At 36.3% G+C, this 23973-nt stretch overlaps 1 protein-coding gene and 1 long non-coding RNA gene across 2 annotated transcripts in view; one reads left to right on the forward strand and one right to left on the reverse strand.

Moving 5' to 3' along the window:
* LOC107982103 (probable serine/threonine-protein kinase fhkB) overlaps positions 1 to 23973 on the forward strand; it is a 53308-nt gene that overhangs the window by 14004 nt on the left and 15331 nt on the right. The gene's annotated exons all lie outside the window — the stretch shown is intronic.
* Positions 6623 to 12641, reverse strand: LOC107982102. Its single transcript, XR_004227983.1, has 6 exons — positions 8485 to 12641; positions 8197 to 8364; positions 7721 to 8112; positions 7387 to 7636; positions 7139 to 7308; positions 6623 to 7060 (listed from the first exon to the last, which is right to left on the reverse strand). It is a non-coding gene; the product is annotated as an uncharacterized LOC107982102 (long non-coding RNA).

Raw genomic sequence — 23973 nt, forward strand, 5'->3', positions numbered from 1 at the left:
AGCTGACTAATAGATGATACTTTTTTGAATCTGTTTTGCACTGTTTTGAGACTTAAATTTTGCTTTGTTTTGCTACTTCTCCAAAATTCTACAGCTCTTTTTTTGTATTCAAAATCTACTTCTTCATTATCTGCTGTACATTGATTTGTTGGTGCTATATCCGGATCAGGAAAATGATGTTGCACTTCATCTTCAATTATTTCCACATTATGGTCTTTATACTCTTCTTGAAAATCCAAAGAGTCATCAGTAATCATTTCTACATCGTTGAAATCATGTGTTGCATCTATTAAAATTTCTTTTATTTTTTCGGCCAACTCTGTTTCGTGATAATTCGTGACACTATCTGGTATGTTTAACGCTTGAAAGTATGCTAATAATAAGTTTAGAACGTTTAACGGATTAATTTTCATTTTTCAATCTAAAATGAAAACAAGCGGTAAAATTTATACAAGCTGTGTTTTTGCATGTAAGGCACGACTGCTACATTTCTACCAGAATAAAACGAGTGAATGTAAATTGAATCAAATCATTAATTTATGCATTGGAGATGAATTCTGGTTCCACTTTGTGATGTTCGGAAAACTCTATTTTTGGTTTTATTCAACTTTTATTCACTTTGAAATTGAATAATGTAAATCTATATAAAATCACTAAAGAAAATTTTCTACAACTGTATGATACCACTGACAAACAAAAAGACGTACTATTCGTACTTTCCGGCATCGAACTAGAATACCCACAAAACTCACTCACTGCCTAAAAAATAACACAGGCAGCTGAGGTAAACACTCGATGAAAACAATCTAAAAAAAGAACATACTGATTCGCACATATTGTCAACAACTTTTATGAGTGAAAGACATTTATCTGTGGAATTATCATTGAATGTACGATAACATTCATTAAACTAATGAATGCATATAAAATTCCCTTTCAATAACAACGTGTTCTTTAATTGCAAATGAAGTTCGAGTATTAATATTCTTTTATGTATTTTTACCAATAACAAAAATTATCATAGTAATATAATAATAATAATAATAAGAAGAAGAATAAGCATAATTGCAATAGCAATAATAACAGTAATACTGATAATAGCAATGATAATGAAAAATAATAATAATAATTAGAATAATATTTATTATTAAATTTAGATTTTTTGATAAATTCATTAAATCGTAGCAAATAGTATTATTATGGAATTCCAGACTGTAAATATTTTACTATAGATACAATAATCATTACTTCGAGAATTCATCTAAAAAACGTTTGGCTTACGAAATAATTGTAACAATGAAAAACTCCCAAGTTTGACAACATTAAATTTTATTACAAAACGCAAAAGAGTTTGATAAACTAATTTTATTAACCTATGTTTTTTCATTTGCAAAAAAGTGTGGACTTTTTGAATTTATAAAATTATATAATTATGCAATTTATGAAATACTTTATAATTTATGAAATTACTTTTGAAATTATGCTAATTTATAAAAGCAGAAAAATAAATAATCTTTGATTGAAACATAAAACGAGACGTTATTTGTTACATACAAAATGATAGAATAAAATATCGGTAATATGTCTATACTCGTGTCTACGGTAAAGCATAGGCCTTCGGCTTGTCTGGAGGTCAGGGGTTTGGAGTCGTTTGGTTAAAATGCACAACCATTTAGCCTATTTGTTCTTTAGGGGTTTAGGGTTTAAGGCTCTTTAGTTCACATGTACAGGCTACAAAGATCACACATTTGTAAACAAGTTTTTTTGAAAGTTAAAATTTTTTTTCGATATTTCCGTCCACCATATTGGATCCGCCATTTTGAATTTTCAAAATCTGATAACAGTTTTGTAATCAGCGACCTCGAAAACCTCTATATACAAACCTTCTACGAAATATTATGGATTGAAGTATACTTATAGTTATTTTGTGTTAGGGGTGGTTTACCCCCTAAAGGGTAGTATCTATGAAAAAATCGAAAAACTTAATTTGTTTATTATAGATGTTTACAAATTTTTTCCAATTTTTTTAGTCGTTTAAAACTTTTTTATTATATAAAATTTTTTTTCGATATTTCCGTCCTATTGGTTCCGCCATTTTGAATTTTCAAAATCTGATAACAGATTTGTAATCAGCGACCTCGAAAACCTCTATATACAAACTTTCTACGAAATATTATGTATTGAATTACATATTTACAGTTATTTTGTGTTAGGGGTGGTTTACCCCCTTAGGGGTAATATTTATGAAAACACCGAAAGACGTCAACTAAATTTTGTTATTAAGGATGTTTAAACATTTTTTCCAATTTTTTTTAGTCGGTTTAAACATTTTTATTATAAAATTATCCAAAAAAATATATGTTTTCAACCCCTAAAAAATAGGGGATGCTACCCTTACTCTTCAAATCACCATGAAATACTTGCTCTTTTTGTAAGAAATAACCTCCAATTTGTTTCATTGAAAAATATTAATTTTAAGCCGAGATATTTAAAAAAAACGCTTTTTGGGGGTTAACTTTAGGGGAGGTTTTTACCCCTTAAAAGTGAAAATTAGCCGATAAAAAAAAATACGTGTCTCTTATTTTTTTATGTTCTACAACATATATGAAAATCATCAAAATCGGTGAGTTCGGGTTGGGTACCTTTCCTTGTTAGTGCAGGCCCTCCTGTTTCCTCTTATAGACTACTGTTCCCTCGTATACTGTGACCTGACGCAGGAACTCGACCTAAAACTTCAGAGGCTCGTGAATACAGGAATTCGGTACATCTATGGTGTAAGAAGAGATGAGCACATTTCCCCATACAGGCGGGAGTTGCAGTGGCTAACCACTGCCGGACGCAGGAAGTATTTCACTGTTTGTTTCCTAAGAAAAATGTTTAACACAGCCGTACCATCATACGTACTGGCATACTTTGACTTCCGCGTCACACTTCGGCCTGTTAGGGGGGAGGTGATACCTCTGGATATTCCGACATTCGCGACGGAGACGCTGAGGAACTCGTTTCATATCAGCGCCTCATACCTATGGAACAACCTGCCATCTCACATTCGTAACACTACATCTGTCTCAGGTTTCAAGAGACTAGCTAAAGAGCACTTTCTTGAGCTTGAAAACACAAACACTTGAATTCGCTTGTACACATTCACTCATGCGCACACACACACGCCTGTACACACTCACGCAAACGCACACACTCACACACTCTCGCTTGACCCATCTTCACACTATCATACTTTCACAATACACATTTTTACTGTACTACTATTGCTGCTGTATACTTTTTATCGTACAACATACTGTACGTCAAATAAATCTAATCTAATCTAATCTAATCTCTCTCTCTCTCTCTCTCTCTCTCTCTCTCTCTCTCTCTCTCTCTCTCTCTCTCTCTCTCTCTCTCATCAAAAATTGTAAAGAACAAATGATCACGCTCAACGATAATCGCGTTTTTATTTCATACATTATTTTCCAACACTCAGAGCTGTATATATAAACGTAAACAAGCCTGAGCGGCTAGTCCCGACTCAAGAATACGGAGGGGTGGCATAGTCCGTCTTTCTCTCTTTCCCTACTCTCCCGCGGCAACACAACTCGTATCCACGAGGCCGCGAGTTCCCTCTCTCTTACTACACGCACTGCGTTGCCACGTCACTTTCTCGGCGAACCTAAGATTTTAGGTATAATTGAGACGCGGGAAATTCAAAAATATGACAACATGGTCATTCCTCCTCTTTCGGAGCAGCTCCACCTTTGTCCATAATAGGGCTCGCGCTGGGCTGACGCCGTCAGTTTTTCGACGGTCGCAACTTAAGCGCCTTAGAAAAAGTCTAGCCATGGGCCTCACGATTTTGCGCTTAGCGCAACTTACGCGCAACTACGTGGTTTATCCACGCAAGCTCATCTTCGGGGTGGACGTTTTGATTCAGACTGTCCTGTTAGGACAGGAGACGAGCCACCCCGGAGATCGCGTTATTACGCCAAGATCGACAGAGGAGTAAGCGCGTCTAGCGAACACGTGGAAGTTGTGCGGTGTACGCATGCCATTCGGCCGCTCCGTGCATTGCGACTCCACACCCACGCCGCCTCCTCGCACAGGTGAAACACCTGCAACGCACGCAATAAGCGTATCACCGGCTCCTGCGCCTACACTCTCGCAGGAGAGCCTTATGCCTCTTCCCACGCCACCATCTACATCAACTCCAGCAAAGCCGTGCATCACGAGCATCCAAGCAGTTAAGATCGAATTGTCCGAATACCAGCGACGACGCTCAAAAAAAAAGGAGCCCGAGGTCTGCAAAGAAGAGGGCTCGCCGGGTTGAAGCAAAGCTGCGTGTTGTATTCGACACGCCAGCTCTCGTCACCACCAACACCGAGAAAACAATCCTGGTGTGCGGAAAGAGCAAGGTCCTGGAAGCCCTTCTACGCAATCCAACGCAAAAGCTAAACCCATACGCCATCTACGGGTACGGCAACAGCGTTTGGCAGCGTCAGGTCAGGCTTGACTTTGAGGACGCCTGGAAGAAAGTGGGTTAGGTGAAGGCGAGGCAGAAGAAGAGAGTAAGTGCTAAGGTCACCGCAATAGGTATATACAGCTCTGAGTGCACGCATTTTTAGCAGCACTTTTTATTTTCTTAGAACTCAGGAATATATTTTTAATCATTTTTTCTCCGGGAGTATAGTGAAAGTTTCTCAATTTTCGAAAAATTTTCACTAGGGGACTATGTAACACCCCGTACAAGCTCCGCAAAAAATGTATAAATATTAAATACTAAATTTTATGGAATAACATTTTAGATTATACAAGAGCATCTTACGCTCCCCCACTCTCTATACGAAGCTACGCGCCACAGTTAACAGCTGAGCTCACAGCATCAGAACAACAGCAGCGCCACGAGCAAGCCAGCGGCAACAGCAGCAAACAGCAAGAAAGCGGGGAGAGCGCGCAACACGCATGTATACATAGCGAGCGGCGAGCGCAGCGGCGCGATTATAATTAGAGAAGGAGTAGAGAGCGAGTGGCGGCGCAGCGTGCGCATTATATTATTATATTAACCTCGTACATCCCCGCACCTTTCGCACTCGGCTTCTTGACCGCATGTCGTAATCCGCAGTGCCCTGGGCTGCCACTGCAGCTAATCCGCTCGATCCCTCTTCCATCCTATAAAAGGCCGCCGCACAGTGGGAGAAAATGGACAAAATTCGAGCCACGCGTCATTTTTAATCGTAGAGCCATGATTTTTTTTTAAACTCTTTAAAAAAGCATCAAGTTTAAGCTGCAGGTGCGGAAATTATTATATCACTTTCCCCTAAACCCATGCGACCCCTAGAAACCACCCCTACCAAACCACAAGCAGGCTAACTAACATAACCCTGGGAACAGAAAGTTAAATCGCTTTATTTTTTCTAAAAATAATAAAAACCCACTCCACAGGCCAGACCGGAAACACGCAGAATCGTATAACCACGTAATTCAAGACATTATTACAAGTAAATTAGTCACATTATTTGTTAGCTGTAAGTGTTGCATGAACTGCTATTAGTCATCTGTGTTGAAACAGATTTAAGCCCCTTTACCACGTCAAAGTTGCCATTTAGCCATCGAAAAATGGTATGATCAATATTTGTATGTATACTATAATCTAATAAATTCAAAAATAAACATTTAACCATCAAACACTCGAATAATCAATAGATTTAATTATATTAAATTATACTATAATATAATAAATTCGAGAAATCTTCAAAAAATTCTGATAGAATTTGAACGTATTTTTTTATTTAATCTAAGAACTTTTTCTTCAGTAAATTTTTTTCTAAAGTCTATCCTTCTCAAGTAAAAAATTCTTTTTTTTCACACTTTTCTTTGGTCCAAATAAAACCAGTAACCGCGATATTAACTTATGAAACCAACGGTTAGTAATTAAACAATTAGCTGCAAAAAAAGCATCGAAATAAATTAACAAATGTCTCTAGCAACAATTTGACAGACAATCAAATCAGCTTTTGGCACACACATTGATAGTTGTATTGACCATCTTTTCCATAAGTTTCATCAACATCCATCTATTTTTGCAATAATGGTGCTCAATTTTCGAAAACGCATTTTTTCGCGTTCGGCATTGATTTTACACCTAACTAATTGATGAAAAAATAATTCAGGTGCATTTATGTGTACGTAATTTAAGTACCTTTAACATAGCATGAGTTATATATCGATCGATTGTCTAGATTTTTATAGACACTGCAAAAACTAAAAAAAAATGCGTAATTTTGCCACTTATATGCAAATTTGACAACTTTCCGCCACTCCTTTTTAGTTAGTTTTTGGAAATTATCATTCTACATATTCTTTTCTGCCATAAAGTGCAGAAACATTGCTATATTTAATTTTGTTACCTTCAAAATTTAATTCGACTGGACTAATTTCGTCACTCTCTATCCTGCCTCGATTATCGACGTGGCGAGGGACGTTGTTTCTCGTTACAAAGTATTTATAAAGATATTATAAATTTAATTAATTATTTTGATTTAAATAAATTTAATCGATTAGTATATTTTTAATATTTACATTATTTAGTATCAGCTTTTTAATATTATTTTATTTATTACAAATTGTGAATGTATATATGTAAATAAAATGTTTTTATTACAGTGTAATAGTATTTAAAATGTATCGAAATTTTTTCGAGATCATCAAGGAAGATGGTGATACTGCAGCTGGTATGTTAAACGATGTACACACACCGTTAAATGAAACTTTGTATTTCCGGAAGTGCCCCCCATTTTCGCGCCAGTGGCGGTAGCGTGTTAACTGGGCATAACAGTGCGCATGCGCCACCCGAATGCGATTTACCGACTGTGAATAGCCAATGGTAAATAGCCGACGGTAAATTGAATCCCGCTGACCTGGTGAAACTAGCGGGTTTTTGGGTGGCTCTGGACGACGCAACGCGTGAGAACGGCTGCCTTTGAATAGCCCCCGGATCGCACAAGAGCAGCGTACACGGGCTCTACATGTGAAACAAGGATCCTCTTGCTTAGGATCTCCTGATATATAACTAGAAAAAAATGAATATTTTTATTAGAGTGCTTTTAAAATAATCAGATTTAGATTATGATAAGACGATTTTTTTTACCAATAACAAGCTATTCTCGCCCAAATAGTAATAGCTTTAACAGCAACAATAGGATTTGGAGAATAACATGCTTTTGAAGTCCTCAATTTAATAATACCTCAATAACATTCAAAGATCTAATCAGCAAATTTTATTTCCAGCACTATCTTGTAAGAGACTAGTTGCACTATCTATAAAAAAAATCAAGAAAAATCAACATAAAAGATCAGGAAAAATATTATATACGAATTTAAAATTAAAAATATTACCAATCAACTGCTCCAATGCTCCTTGTAGCCATAGATGAGCCCCTTTTTAGCGAGACTGCGTAAAAGTTGTAGAGCATGTGTTTTTATCGATGATCTAGGGTCTTCATGTAAGTAACGTAAAAGTAATGTTACTTGTGCTGGTAACATTAATAAAAATAGCAGAAGCCAAGGTAGTTGAAGCACTCAATGTTACTCGTACAAATTCATCAGCAGGATAGCTTTCAAGCAATTCCATACACAGTTCATTTGCCTTTTATATTTGGATATTCATGATTTAAGTATTAGTTAAATTTCTTACTGTGAATTAAAAAGCTAATAAAATATCTTTGCTTACCATTGATGCAGTAGAAATATCATGATGCATGTATTGTAAGGTAGGTATGAGTTGTAATTTCATTGATGCTCGAGTAGCTTGACCTCTCATCATGTCAGAAATTTTACTGCACATAAAAATTGCAAACAACTTTGATTGGGCAGCGAACATTTGAGCAGCATAAATAGCTGCTTCAACTTGTATGCAGTATCTTATCATGTCCAGAGAATCTAATTTTGCTTGACTGGATGACCTTGCTGCCAAGACATGGTGAAACATGACATTCACGCGAAAAACATCTGCTAGTTTCAGTAGAGACGAATTTATCAATATCGGAAACGGATAGTTTTCAAACAGTCTAGGAAATCTCACAATGGCTTCACATTGTTCTCCTATTTTTGTTGAACGTAATCCTATAAAGAATGAATGCATAAAATTAATATTTTTTAATGCATTTACTTGATAAATAAAAAAATGATAAGCCGAATGCATATTACCAACTATTGAATACTGATTCTTGACTGGCATGATCAGGCTTCAGATGATCATTGTGAGAAATGAAACAATGATCATGCATAAAAGTATGTTGGGACGTATCACAGTCAACTACTATGTTTTAACCAGTAACTTCGACAATAGACATTATCTTTGGTTCAGTTTATTCCCTGTAAAATAAATCAGAATATTAGAATAGAATAGAATAGAATATATATATATATATATATATTGTGCATACTTTGAGAGCCGTAAAAAATCATAAGAGTTAAAACAAAAATTCAACTTACATAAAAGTTAATGGCCTTAATCTAACTTCCACAGTTAAACTACTACTCTGTCCTTCTATTACACTTTGTTCATCAATTCCATTGTCAGTCTTTGCTCTTGGTATCTACAGATGCACCGAATTGATGTAGTCTGGAGTTTGTGGCAAAGCATTGTCACTGAAAAAGCGCTTTCCAAGTTTGTGCGCCGAGCTAGCACCAGAACTTGCAGTTTTGAGGGTGCAGAGATGAGTAACAGGAGTTTTGTCCCCGGAAAGCCTACAATTTGCTGCATTCTTGTTGATTAACTTAGACGCCAACGACTACAATGCACTCTGCTCTTCGTTTTACAACATGGTCTCAGATTGTGATCTCAAACGGTTTTGGGCGATCTTCTTCGGTGTCCTGGCATTTTTTCTCTGTACGACGCATTGCAGGTGTGTCATTTTTCACTTCTTTAGCTTCTGCTGCTGCAGCTTTTGGTCCTGACCAGCTGGCTTCATGCAAATAAAACTTCACGAGCAGGCTCTCTATTAAACACTAAACACTAAACTGCATCTGCAGATCTCCAAGGAACTGCAGGGCGACAGCATGAGCCAGGCTACTGCTCAGGTGGACGTTGCTGAGCTCCAGAAGAGGCTGGGTATCGAGAAGACCGACGACGATAACAAGAATCTCCTTATCACTAATCACCGCGTCCGCTGACATCGCAAATTGCTCCCCTGGTTCTCACTCAGACTTCGCAGGCAGAAAATGCCTCACTCCCGACGGCAAGTCGTACGAGCCTCAAACTCTTCAGACTGTGAATTATCACTTATTTTGAAGTGTAGGAGTTCTAGTGTTGAATGCAGCTGCAGCACACATGCGTCGTACTTATAAACCTTCAAACGATAAGCGCGCTGAGCCAATGTGCTGTATGTCTGCTGCACACCATGCAGTCGTCTGCACGTGCAACCGCAGCGGTGGCGGCCATGTTGTTCTGCGATGACGATCTTTGGAAGGTGATTAAAATGCCGGAGGAGAGAAAAGTTGTCGCTTCACCAGTTCTCGAAATGACTGTCCGTTCTCAATAAAAGCGCCTTTATTAAAACTAATTACAAACTAACTTAAAAGCAATCAACAAGGTAAAAGTAGTGTGTGTGTGTGTGTGTGACTTCGCTAGCTGGGCGAACTGGAGTGAACAGCTCTCGGAGACTTCCAAACGCTCATGTCGTCAATGGTTGGTGTGGGCAGCTTGTAATCTGAAAAATAAAAAAAAGGGAAATGTAGCACACATTGTTAAAAAAAGAAAGAGGAGTACGAGGTAGAGTCACTCTGCATTTTAAATAAAGAATCAGATACTTACAGCCAATGATTGAGGAAGTAGATGCCATTTCTTCGACTCGTTACTCGACAGTTAGCACAACGAAAAGGACGGAGGACAGAAGTGATCCGCTGCCGGCAGACCAAGTGAGACTCTTTCGGAGCTCGCGTCTCGGCGATCCACGCTACTTCGCCGCTCGATGCGCACTTGTTTTTCGAAAAATTGCGCCCGCTCACGGGCGGCGAAAGCTCTCTCCCCCATTCGCGGGAATTTTGCCGTATGTGACGCTCGCCACGGCGCTGGCGCATATACGCACGCATATATATAGGTATATATGCGTGCAGCGTCGCTGCTAGCGAAGAGGTGGAATGACCTACTGAAGTGACGTCATACAAGTAACATGGCCGCCACCGCAGCTGGTGCACGTGCAGACGACAGCATGGTGTGAATAGACCACTGCAGAGAGCGGTTAACCTCACTCGACACCATGCAGTTGCAGAATGTTTTTTCTCTCTGTCTTTGTTGGCTTTGAGTACATTCGCTCGTGGGGACAGACGTTACAGGGCCAGTAGCGTAAGTAGGTATAGGCTTTTCGTGCCGCTATCGTCGTGTTTTACTTAGTCGCTACATTTTCGTGATAAGGCTGTGGGAGAGAGTGAGGCCTCCAACGTCGCTGTCCCGGTTTTCTTTATCAGTTCTCTACCTACGCCGCTGTCCATTGACTATTACTGGATTAACTTTGCAGGGATACGAGTCAGCTGTGTAGGCAACAACGGAGCGGTCTGGCACGAAACGGCTCCTCGGGCTCCTTGGACTTGCCGTCGGGATTGAGGCATGCTCTGCCTACGAAGTCTGGGGGAGAACCAGGGGAAGAAGCGGACGCGTCGTTACGGAGATTCTTCTTCTCGTCGGTCTTCTCGATACCCAGCATCTTCTGGAGGGCAGCGACATTCATCTGAGCAGTAGCCTGGCCTATGCTGTCGCCCAGTAACTTGGAGATCTGCAGATGCAGTTCAGTGTGTGATAGAGAGCCTGCTCAAGTTTAAGTTTTATTTCAACGACAACACAAGCGAAGCAAGATGGTCAGCTGAAAAGTGAACAAGGTAAGACATTGACTGTGCATTGTAATTCAATTTTCTATTTTGGTATTTGATTAGTTTTTTGAATAATGTCTTCATTTTAGGATCCAAAGGCACAGAAAGGCAGGAAAAGGAAAGCGGATATTGACAGGAAAGATTATCCTGATGACGAGGCAAACACTAATGCTGACAAATTGTTGAAAGCAAAAGGACCAAAAGCTGCAGCAGCAGAAGCAAAAGAAGTGAAAAATGACACACCTGCAATGCCTCTGTAGAGAAGACATGGCTGAACGGAAAGCTGCACTAGAAGCTAAGAAGAAAGGACCAAAAACTCGGAATCAAAAACAAAATCAAACCTCTGGAGCATCTAAAGTGCTTTCATTGTCTTCTGCACCTTCCATACCTAAACACAAAAGGAGCTAGTTTTGTTGCCTCTACCGACTCAGATGTAAGCAAATGCAGCACCATTATAGATGGATCTGACAGTGACTCCAGCATAGGGTCAAAGATAAAAGCTGCAGCAGTGCCCTTGGTTCGAAGTCCCTCACCATCTCGTAAAACTGCAGCACAAACACCAGCAAAAAAGTGGCCTAAGATTCCTGAAGTTCAACAAATTAAAAATAGCTCTCTAATGAGATCAGTCAATGCAGCAATGAAGAATTGCGAACCAGTGTCTGAATCTAGTATCGCTTATGAAAGTACGAATGAGGAAGATGTAGCAGCCATGGGTAGTGCTAGAAAATGTACAAATTCAAGATGCGCTGCAAATGAACGTTTGGTCAAGTTAAGAAAAAGATGGAACTCAGAAAATAATAACCCTTCTTCATATCAAAATGCTCAACAAAGGTTATATTGCGTAGAAAACTATGCTGGAAGCAGTGGACTCTTAGAAATAAATAGAAGTAAAAGAATAAACGCACATGAATGTTTAATAAAAGCCTTTTAGACAACATTGAAGATTCAGATGTATACTGTGAACAAATGGAATAGAAGCCCATTGAACATAAAAAGCTTCTTTCAGAAGTAAGATTTGCCTTCAAGTATTAAACTTTTGAGTACAAGAGTAATGTGCTTTTACATGTGGTGATTCTTTTTTTCAGGTCTATTCAGTCAGGATTAAAGTGTGTGTGAAAGAAGCTGAAAAACTTTGTGAACTGTTAATGGTCAATGGACACTTCTACTGATCGGCAAAATGCTCTGACATTGTTATTGAAACAAACGTTTTCTCTCTAACTTGGAGTTTGTCGTAGAAATCAGAGATTCTCGTTCTGAAGCTTTCGGTAGACCATTATTTTGTAGTTATCCCATGGACTATTTTACAGGTTTATTATACCTCATATACTGTGTATACGTAATAAAATATATGCAATATTAAAAGAGATCAGTCAATGCAGCAATTAACAATTATGAACCGGTGTCTGAATCTAGTATTGCTAATGAAAGTATACGAATGAGGAAGATGTAGTAGCCATGGGTAGTGACCCTACAGATTCTTGGTAAGTTGATTATAGAACAAAAATGAATCCTAGCTGTATACATTTATACATTGCGACTAAATTTGTTACTTTGGTTTTTAGTGGAATCGCTTTAGAGGCGTTGGGATTACAGTGCTCCTTCTCTTAACAATAAACAGTTCGTACCAACCAATAATTTTGGTTGGTACGAAGCTTGATTTGCGTGAAGACAAGGAAACTATTGAGAGACTAAAGAACAAAAAGCTTGCCCCTATTACTTATCCTCGGGTACTTGCAATTTTTTAACGACTTTATTTGCAAAGATGCAAAATTCATTTCTTACAAGTAAATTAAATCTAATTTTATATCAATATTGTTAAAAAAATACTAGTATAAATTGATATGATTTTTTCAGTAAAATTTTTAGTAATGCTTACAGTAATTGTAATTTACTATATTTAATGGTTTCGCGTCTTCGATCTATTATTTCTAGTTGTGCAAACATTGTTCCAACGTTATTATCTTAAGCACGAAGATTTACGTAACACAAAAAATCAATTAAATTCTGCTTGGCATGCAGGGTCTCAGAATGGCAAAAGAAATCCAAGCGGTCAAGTATCTGGAATGTTCTGCCTGAAGGTTCACCACATCATCCGAAGGTCCTTAGATTGCCATGATCTGGTTCAAGTTGAAGCAGCTATTTATACTGCTCAAATGTTCGCTGTCCAATCAAAGTTGTTTGCAATTGTAATGTGCAGTAAAATTTCTGACATGATGAGAGGTCAACCTACTCGAGCATCAATGGAATTACAACTCATACCTATCTTACAATACATGCATCATGATATTTCTACTGCATCAATGGTAAGCAAAGATATTTTATTAGCTTTTTAATTCACGGTAAGAAATTTAACTAATACTTAAATCATGAATATCCAAATATAAAAAGGTAAATGAACTGTGTATGGAATTGCTTGAAAGCTATTCTGCTGATGAATTTGTACGAGTAACATTGAGTGCTTACCAGCACAAGTAACATTACTTTTACGTTACTTATATGAAGACCCTAGATCATCGATAAAAACACATGCTCTACAACTTTTACACAGTCTTGCTAAAAAGGGGGCTCATCTATGGCCACAAGGAGCATTGGAGGAGTTGATTGGTAATATTTTTAATTTTAAATTCGTATATAATATTTTTCCTGAGCTTTTATATTGATTTTTCTTGATTTTTGTATAGATAGTGCAACTAGTCTCTTACAAGATAGTGCTGGAAATAAAAATTTGTTGATTAGATCTTTGAATGTTATTGAGGTATTATCAAATTGAGGACTTCAAAAATTATATATAAAAAATATTATGATTTACAGAATAAAAATAATGGAATATTTGTAGGTTCTCAGTGAGAGTACTGTAACTTGTGATGCTAATATGGAAAAAAGAAGTCCGCTCATAGTACTTTGTTCAAAAGCATGTTATTCTCCAAATCCTATTGTTGCTGTTAAAGCTATTACTATTTGGGCGAGAATAGCTTGTTATTGGTAAAAAAAAATTCGTCTTATCATAATCTAAATCTGATTATTTTAAAAGTACTCTAATAAAAATATTCATTTTTTTCTAGTTATATATCAGGAGATCCTGAGCAAGAGGATCCTTGTTTCGCATGTAGCGCCTGTGTACGCCGCTCTTGTGCGATCCAGGGGCTACTCAAAGGCAGCCGTTCTCACGCGTTGCGTCGTCCAGAGCCACCCAAAAACCCGCTAGTTTCACCGGGTCAGCGGTAGCTGGCACCTTGATGCGCTTTAATATTTTAATTTCCTCGAATTTAAATTTTAGTTGTAGTACGCAGTAGTCTTACTTATTTATGTATTGATAAGGTAATAAAAGAAATAAAATTTACATTCGTGTTATTTTCATTTAATATTATTAATTTCAGACAGGATTTAATTTACCGTCGGCTATTTACCATCGGCTATTCACAGTCGGTAAATAGCATTCGGGCGGTGCATGCGCACTGCTATGGCCAGTTAACACGCGACGACCGCCAGTGGCGCGAACATGGGGGGCACTTCCGAAAATACAAAGTTTCATTTAACGGTGTGTGTACATACCGAAAAGTTCATGAAATTGATACCGCAATTTAACATCAACGCAGTCACTTTTGTTTAGTCAAATATTAAGTAAAATTAAAGAACGGGATGTTGGAGAAGAATTTCTTCAAATATTATTCAGTGGTAATAATGAATAAGGACATTGGATTTGTATTTGGTATGATACAAAAATAATTCACGTGTATGATAGTATAAATATCGGTCATACAAATCATTATTTAAAATATATAAGTAGATTATTCCCTAACTTGAATACCATAGATGTTGTTATAGAGAAAGTACAATAGCAACATCAAAGATTTAATTGTAGTTTATTTGCAATTGCTAATGCAGTTTCGATATGTTTTGGAATAAGATTATTAAAATGTTTCCAAAGTTTAATCAAGACATAGTAAAACCTTACAACTTAATGACAACAAATAGAAGTCGACATATATTACAACATAAAAATTTACAAGATGTTATACAGATAAATATGACTATTTTTCATGAAAATTATAATATAAGAAATTTTAAATTAGTCACAGAATTTTATGATCTAACTGACGACAAAATTAATAATACTAATGATGATATATATTTAAAGAAATATACAAATATAAAACCTTGTTCTGTCGATATTAAGCCATTACAAGTTATAGAAAAAAAAATATTGTGAATCATATAGTATATTAACTGATGATAAAATTAATATTACAAATAATAATATATATTTACAGAAAAAAATATTATGGATCATATAGTATAATACCCTACTGAAAATTTTATGCAAGATCTGACATAAAATCTGACATAAGATCTTATATAAGATCTGGTATAAGATCTTATCATCGATTTTCAACCACGAACCTATAGAAGATCTTACATAAGATTTTGAATGAATTTTGAAAAGATCTTGTATAAGATCTTGAGTGAAATCTTGTGTAAGATCTACTGTAAAATCATGTGTAATTTTATCAAGAAAAAGTATTATTTTTTTCATGAAAGCAAGATATTATGCTAGATTGTAGATAAAATCTTTTATGAACTCTTTCTTAATACTGTTTTCCCTTTACCTACCTTTTCAAAATTATTGATATTTAGATTAGTAGCTATAATTAAGCAAACGATAGCTACTGCTAAATAATAAGACAGGAGCACAAGCTATTATTTTATTTTATTTTTTTTTTAATAGTGTTTTATCATATCGTAATTCCAATGCTACGTCGAAAAAATGTACTAAATACCGTGTTTCACGCGAATCACCTTTACTGTATGATAAAAAGACAGCCGTACAAAGCATTTTTTTTCTATAGTACGCGGTTGTGTTGTATTTGTTGTTAAAATCAAGATTTTGCCACCTTATCGCAGCGCCACTTAGACGTTGCAGCCGCTCGGAAATGAACCGAAAGTGACCAAAAGTCGTTTATAGTGTTCATTTGATATTTCACTCCTTTCTTAAGCTACACTTTCTAGGGGTTGGGATAGACTAGAAGTTGAATAAAAGTGAACGGAAAATAGACAAAGAGTAAACCGTAAGTTGACCAAATATGATTGAATTCAAACTGAAAGGGAACAAAGTATCCAAAAGTAACAGAAAGTAACTTGAATTCTATCAATTTATAGAATATTAATAAAATATGAGGTTTAACCTATAATTTCACTGTAATACTGCAAATTTTTAAACGCGACTCACAGAGTAAATCATCTTTAACTGCTTTTATTATTTCATTACGATTTGTTTTTAATGTTCCATTAAATGCATAACTTCTTCGGGAAACAGTCTAGAAATGACACAAAAAGATATTTATTGTAAAACATTTCTTTATCAATTCGAGTTTTATTGTAAAGTAACATTTGAATTATAAGATTTAAAAATATTCAATCTCGCTTTTTCTTTTGAGCATCTAAAAATATTTTTCTCAAGTCTTGTAATTTTTGACTGATGTATGTATTCATCAGAAACTCGATGTGATCCTTATCTTTTAATTTTCTTTCTAAAAAGTCTCTGTATAACTCTGAAATTCGAAAAATAATAAATAAAATGACTATTTTATAGTCCATGATATTTTATATTTTTCAGATTATAAGGTCGTTATATGAATAAAAAGAATGCATACGGTGTATACATGAATCTTTTTAATGATCTATAGCACTTCTTGCACTGAAAAAAGGTTAGCATAAGAGGTGACCTCACGTGGGCATGTACAAGTCTTTTGGCGAAACGAAGCTTGTACTTTGGTGTAGGACGTATACTGCCCGATTTTAGGAAAGTATCGCGCCGCTAACTACAATCTTTTGCTTAGTGCGCATGTGCCTTCCAAAAAAAGTGGTGGGGAAATTGAGAATTCAGAATTTAGGACGTATATTGTCCTAAAGTCAGAGCAACAGATATGCAAAACGTTAGTGTAACTGTTGAACCAGAGGCGGGGCTGAGGATAATCTAACCTTTTTTCAGTGTGGTGTAAATCCGCATTTATGACACGCTTATCCGTGGTCAAATAAGTCCATTGTTTTTCCGTGCATATCTAACGTATTCTATTCTTTTAGCATATTCTATTATTTCACCGTGCATAGCTAACCGCGCGGTGCAATAATGGACTGTTTATGCCACGGATAGGCGTGACAGCCGATTTATACTAGACAGTACTATAAAATAGTGTATGATACTTGCGTCATAGCTTATTCTTTATAACACGGCGTTCAGCACCCTGGCTACGTTCGAGCGCTTATACACGCCATGCTGTAAAGGACTATTTATGCCACTTGTATCATAAATATTATAGCAATGTGTGGCATTGCGATAATAGCTTGGATGAAACAAAGAACATTACATAAGGTGTGGCCTTTCACACCTGTATTGAAATACACTATTAAACTTAATATTTGTAATACTCTTAACTTGATAATATTTATAAGTTTTAAATGTATTCTCCATCTAAAGAATGATTATCGTTTGACATGCAATAATATATACTACTATAAGCTAAAATAAATTACAAATTTTTAAAAATGTTCCATTAAGATTTTCATTGTGGATTAGGTTAGGATAATGGGTTAAATGTTAATAAATTAAGGATTTATAGTTAATCGATGTGGTTTGAATTGTTAAAACTATTCGGCACTATTAAGGATTGATGTTATTATAGGCTTATATAGTTCATGAATCAATCGTTCACAGTAACCTGCTGAAAAAACTCACCGATTACTCACATGATTACTAACGTGAATACTTACATGAGTAATCACGTGATTATATAATCAAGCAATTTATCTCAAGATTAACCATACTACATTGATCGCGCGATTATTCACGCAATTAATTACGAAACTAATAACGTGATTACTAACGCGACTACTCACGTGACTATTTACGTGATTGCGTGATGTACTTAAAAAATTTGTACAAAATAAAATTGTATAGCACTGAGTGGCCTAAATTTGCACTAAGGTCACGCTTATCCGTGACTTGAGAAGCCCATTATTTTACCGTGCATAGCATCCTCGCCACGCTCGGGTGCTGCCTGCACGATGACAAAATGTTCTGTTTAAGGGGATGTCGTCCCAAAAAACACTGTTTTTCTATTACATAAAACTTTTTAAATAAAGCTTGCAAATAAGAAACCGAGTCTGTAGCGCCGTAGTGTTAAGTTTAATAATTCGTTCTACCGAACGAAAAATTCGATCGGACTTTCTGTTTTTCTAGAAGATTGGAAATACAGAATACTCCGTGGCGGATTTGCGAAGCTCTTGCTTCGACATCCCCTTAAGGCACAAATAAGCGTGACAGCGGATTTAGACAAGCAGTGCTATAAAACTGTATACGATACTCGTGACTTAAGTAGCCTATTACGCGGCGTGAATATTGGATAAATAGCGATTGGAACCGAGAAATTAATCTAAAACCATAACCCCTGAACCTACCTACCCCACGTGCCTCGAGTAATTGAGAGAATATTTATTTAAAATAATTCGTTGGCACATCGGAGGAATAGGCGAGTGAAAGCGAGTACTAAATCTAAAACGTAAATGCTTAAACCCACTTACCCCATGAACCTCAAATTATTAAAAAAAATAGTCACGTGCATCGTAATATACTAATTGAAAACGTGAAATTCTAGAGTGGAATGCCCAAATTAGGTGTTATTATCTGGATGGTAACATTTAAAAAGGGCACCCCACACTTAAATTTTGCATTTTTAATAATTTTACTCTATAAAAATATTGTTTAATAAATCACGTAAATAGTCGCGTGATTAATCCCGTGATTGATCTCGAGATAAAGTGCTTGATTATATAATCACGAGAGTACTTATGTGAGTAATCACGTCAGTGCACACATGAGCTTCTTTTAGCCGGGTAGGTGCATAATAATTATAATTTAATTGATTTAGAAGCTATATATTGAAGGTCTAAGATGTTTGTAGGAGATGGATATGTAATAATATTGAGGATTTAAAAAATTAATAAGTATAAGTTCGTACTAATTATATAAGCTTACGTTGTATAGTAACGAGTTAAGTAAATTAGCACTGCAACTGTAAATGAAGATTTTCGTTCCTAGCTGTGAACACGTAGAATTAATAAAATTTAGATTATAATAAGGGGACGTAAGTCCTACTAAAAAATCATGTTATTAAACACGTGATTAATCAAGTGATAAATCCCATATTTAATCACGTGATTTTTCAGTTGAGTATCTAAAATGGGCTTGAAGTAGGCTAAGAGAGGCTAGCAAGCTGGGAATAGAGAGAAGAGGAGGGCTGGAAGTTTCTTAGGGCAAGGACTGGGAGTGACTCGGAGGGGTTAAAAAACCTTATGATCGCACTGTAATCCGGAAAATGAATATTTAACAAAAACATGTTTATCGGCTTTTTCTTTCGACGTTTCGGCCATCAATGTCATGAACCACGTAATGACGACGACTCGTCAAAAAAATACAAAAAGTCCAATTTACAAAGATACAGCCCTGCCAAGGTGCTCTGGCTTCCTCAAAATCCACAAAAATGACTTTATTGCGACTAATTATTTCAACAATAGGTTAACCCACTTATTTCTTGTAGATTACATTAATTACTGATTGTACATGGAATCAACATTTTCAGGGCCTCTATTGAGGTGTTCAATGAATTTTTGCTGGCGATTATAATATACTAACGACTACGTAATCACAAATTTTGACTTTAAGTTATTGTTAAACGAATTCTTATAAATACGACATTTTTGTTAAGTAGAAGTTACTTAAACAGTTTCCTGATGAGGGTGGCATTGTTCGCTGAAATGACGAAAGAAAAAATAAGAACTTTCTTAGTTCTTTTTTTACCCTTTACATATATAAAGTTTGTGTGTGTATAAAAAAAAAGTGTTTAAATAGTGAGAAAATAAATATTAATTCTGGCCTTTGGAGTGATGTTATGCCTGGCGTATAATACATACAATTAAAATTTCATAATTTCCACGCTGTTCTTGTGTATATTTAATACTATGATGCTTTCTTTTAGCATTTTATATCAACATGGAAAAAGTACATTATGCAGCAAGAGGCAGAAATAGATTTTTCCCTTGGGTGATTATACTGTCCGAACGAGAATATTTTTCCAGAGGGTACTTACTGCCCTTGCTTCACTCCGGTCGTCTACTTTTGCCCTTTTTTGCATAATGTACTATTTCATTGTGTGCTAGTTAAAGGTGGTTTGATTCATTTGTGAATTTATGAGCTCAAGAATTCCTAGAATTCAAGGTTTTAGGATTTTATGGTTGATTGATAAATGGGTCTAAAAGATTAGGGTTCAGTGGTTTCGTAATTTAAATCTGCAAGGGTTTGAGGATCGTCTACTTTGTTAACATGGGTTGCCGCTATTAATAATAAAGCATAAAATTATAGTAAATTGTGACTTTTGACCAACAATCAGAACTTTCAGAGCCAAAAGTTTAGTAGAAATATTTAATATAATAACTTGAAACCAACATTTGTCTAATGATCGTAGATTATTTTTTCGCGAATTTGATGAACGCTTGAGGAACAAAAGAACTTTTTTCAACAAGTGCTCGAAAAAAACCATTCTCCATACATAAACGAATGGAAAATCGATCACGCAGCGAGAGGAAATAGTACATTGTGCAACTAGGGAGGAAAATTTGATTTTTCAAGCGAGAATGATGTTTGAGCACGAGTGGGAGTCGAGGGCGCCGTAGGCCGTAAGCGCCCGTGACGGACACGAGTGCTCAAAACATAATCCGAGTCTGGAAAATCCGATCCCCTCTTGTTGCTTACTGTGCTTTTTTCAATAAGGGCATGAATTGGCCCTTTCCCGTTCATCGAAAACGAATAGGGAATTAAGGTTATTACAGTATATATGATCAATAAAAAAGATTTTACGAACTTTTCAAATCTAAAGTTTGTATGCATGCGTGCTTTGGTTCATTCCTACGTTATAACTTACAGCAATATCCAGCCAGATACACAGCAGGCAATTGCGGGGTATAAGGAATATTCACATTTTTTTGGTTCTCCGAGTGTTCAATTTTCTGCGATGAATCCGTACGTTAATATCTTATTATTGTGGATTACAGAAACCTACCTTTAAGTAATTGCACTCTGTCGGGCTCAAATTCCATCCTTTCTCCTTCCCCAGGGTATCGAAACTGGACCAGCTTTAATTCAAGACATCTGTTCTTTAGCTCGTTTTCAGGCCGTATAGGCTCCATCAATTCTCTCAAAAAAAATCATATCATTTTTAGGTTTTTTTTTATTCATTTCTGTCCAAATCTCTTTGTCTACTCTATCACTTTATTGTAATACAAGCAGAGACACACGCATAAATTTTTTTCAAATCCAGGTATGAAAGAGACCTTTTGTCGTGCCTCAAAGTAGTGTAGAAAATCGTGCATTCCAAGCAAGTTTAAAAAAGTTTACGTTCGAAAGGAGAGAATAATATATTATACACATAGGGTATACACAGCCCACCTTTGTTCCCGAATGCAATACACAATTTTTTTATATAGACGCTCCGTAAAGTTTGTACTCGATCGCTACCGGGAAGGGAAAAAAGAGCTACATATTTAATTCTCCAACTTTACTTAAGTTGCCAGCGCGGCACGCTGTTTGTGCACGAGTCGAAAACGAGGGTAAATGCGCGCAGCGGTAGAAACTAGAGTAGGGGTAGAAAATAAATGTAGCTCTTTTTTTCTGACTCGGCGCTGTAAAAGTACGATATAATAAGGACATAAAAACATTTAGTTTTTAACTTCACTGTGTATGACTTAAAATGCACGATGATCTATCTAACTTTCATGCATAAAATGGTCCTTTCATGCCCTCGTTGGAAAAAAAACGGTGTGTAACACGGAAAAAAAGCTTTTTTGGACTCGAGTGAGATATTCAGCCAAGTCGACCTCACCCTCGTTAGAAATAGCTTATGCTCTCTTTTTCTTGTACAATGTACTAAGAAGTGTATCTCTATGTATATTACAAAACGATATATATATATATATATACTGTGACGAGCGAACGCGAATTGGTATTTCGCGCGCTCGCCGCGTCGCGCGACCATTTCATGCGTGAGGGCGACGTTGCCAGTTCGAGGGTACTCGAGAAGCGCGCGCGGAATCAGCGCGCGAGGGATATAGTCAAAAGCGCTAGTACAGTCCAGACGTGCGACACTTTTACCAGTATACCACCCGCGATTATCCGTATCTACGAGACGTGAGAGAGCATCGACGGCCAGAGACCATCCGCTGGAGGAGCACACCCGAGCCACCATCACCTTGAGCACCCGGGGTACCCAAGCACGTCACTGCTTCAGCCAGGAGGGACGCTTCCCGGCCATCCAGGACTTTTCCCCGTCGGCAGCCGACGGACACGCGGCGAAGGACCCGAGTTTAATCCCCAGTGAGGGAGACATTTTTTTCAGATATATTAATTGTATTATAAAATTGTTAACATGTAAATTAAATGTCAAAAATAATAGCACACTTATAAACCGATCTATAAAATAAATCTGCATGTATAAATAAATAATAATAATTAATAATAAATAAATAAATAATAAATTAAAAAAGTAAAAAAATCAGAAAAAGAATTTTTTCTTCATCGTTCTAGAAACAAACTTGACTACTTTTTTAGTAATCAGTATAATACAATTAATGTATCTGAAAAAAATGTCTCCCTCACTGGGGATCGAACTCGGAGTCTAAAGGCGGAGACTCTGTCGTCGCGCTAGCAATGCAGTTGGTAAATAAGAAAATTTTTGAAAATATAAGCTCCAACTCGGATTTCAACTAATATCTTGGTAATTACAACAAAAATGTTGGCTAACCCACTATGAAAACAGTGATGTGCCAGAAAAATTGTTGTCCTTACCAAGTAAATTGATTAGTAACCTATAAAGTTGACTGTTTCATTGTAATGTGACGTCCTGCGACGTATTGCATTTCAGCAATATCAGCGGAATCGTTACGAAGCCGAAAACTGACGACTCAGATTAATAAGTAGATCAGCGAGGTTAATGAGTAACCCCTGTATACGTCGAGCGATCAGTTGTAATTATACACTCGATCTGGACTCTTGTACGACGCTCTTATCCATCGACAATATCCAGGCTTAAGTCGCGATCCCGATACCTATAGAACTTTATCTTGAATAAATCGTGAAAGTCAATCAACTACAAGTGTTTTTCTATTGAATATATTCATCCTGTATAAGCCTGACTACAGCACGGCAGCAGAGTTTCCAGCCCAAGCAGTTAAACCCAAGTAAGTAAAACTTCAATAATTAATTATAGGTCGGAATTGTGACTTAACATTGGTTCCGATACAAATCGAATTATAGAGTCTTAAAAGAAAAGGTACATATAAAAAAAAAGGAAAATTTTAACAAATAATTCAAACTACAGTTGCATTTGTAAATTTAAACAAATATAAATTACATATATAAATATCCATACCCCAAAAGTAAGTCAAAGTGTTTAAAAAAAAAAAACAAGTGGGTGCTAGAATTTTGTACAAAAACCTATCCTAAAGACGCTAAAAAGCTACTTATCATTTGATCGCTTAAATAGCGATTACTCTTTTCCATAAATCAATATCCTAACGGAAACCATATAACTCGGGAAATTCAGATAGTCAACTATAAAATTATATCTGAATAAACAGAGATAAAAAAAAATAAATAAATAAAATTTGCAAACAAAACGGTAGTTAGATTGGAAAATCCATTAGAACAGAAATATAAAATCGCGAGTTCAAAGAAAGATTGGGTGAGTGACCTGCTTGCGCTTATCGGCGATCGCGCTCACCTGACGTTGCAGTGTCATCAAGGCGATTGAAAGAAGCGCTTCAAATTGGTAGCGCTTGTGTCACTAGGCCAATCGAGAATATTCAAAACATATGTGAAGAAATGAATTACGCGCATACCTAGAAAGTAGGTCGTGTGTTAAAATATAAGTAGGACAGTAAAATTTCGTTTGAATTGTTTGTAAGCGATTTGAAATTCTAAAATTCGGACTAAATAAGATTTTGTAATAAATAAAAAGGTAACAAAAATGAGATTATCAAATGAGTGATAATAAGAAAGAAGTAAATAAA

Source organism: Nasonia vitripennis (genome assembly GCF_009193385.2).
Source record: "Nasonia vitripennis strain AsymCx chromosome 1 unlocalized genomic scaffold, Nvit_psr_1.1 chr1_random0006, whole genome shotgun sequence".
NCBI lineage: Eukaryota > Metazoa > Arthropoda > Insecta > Hymenoptera > Pteromalidae > Nasonia > Nasonia vitripennis.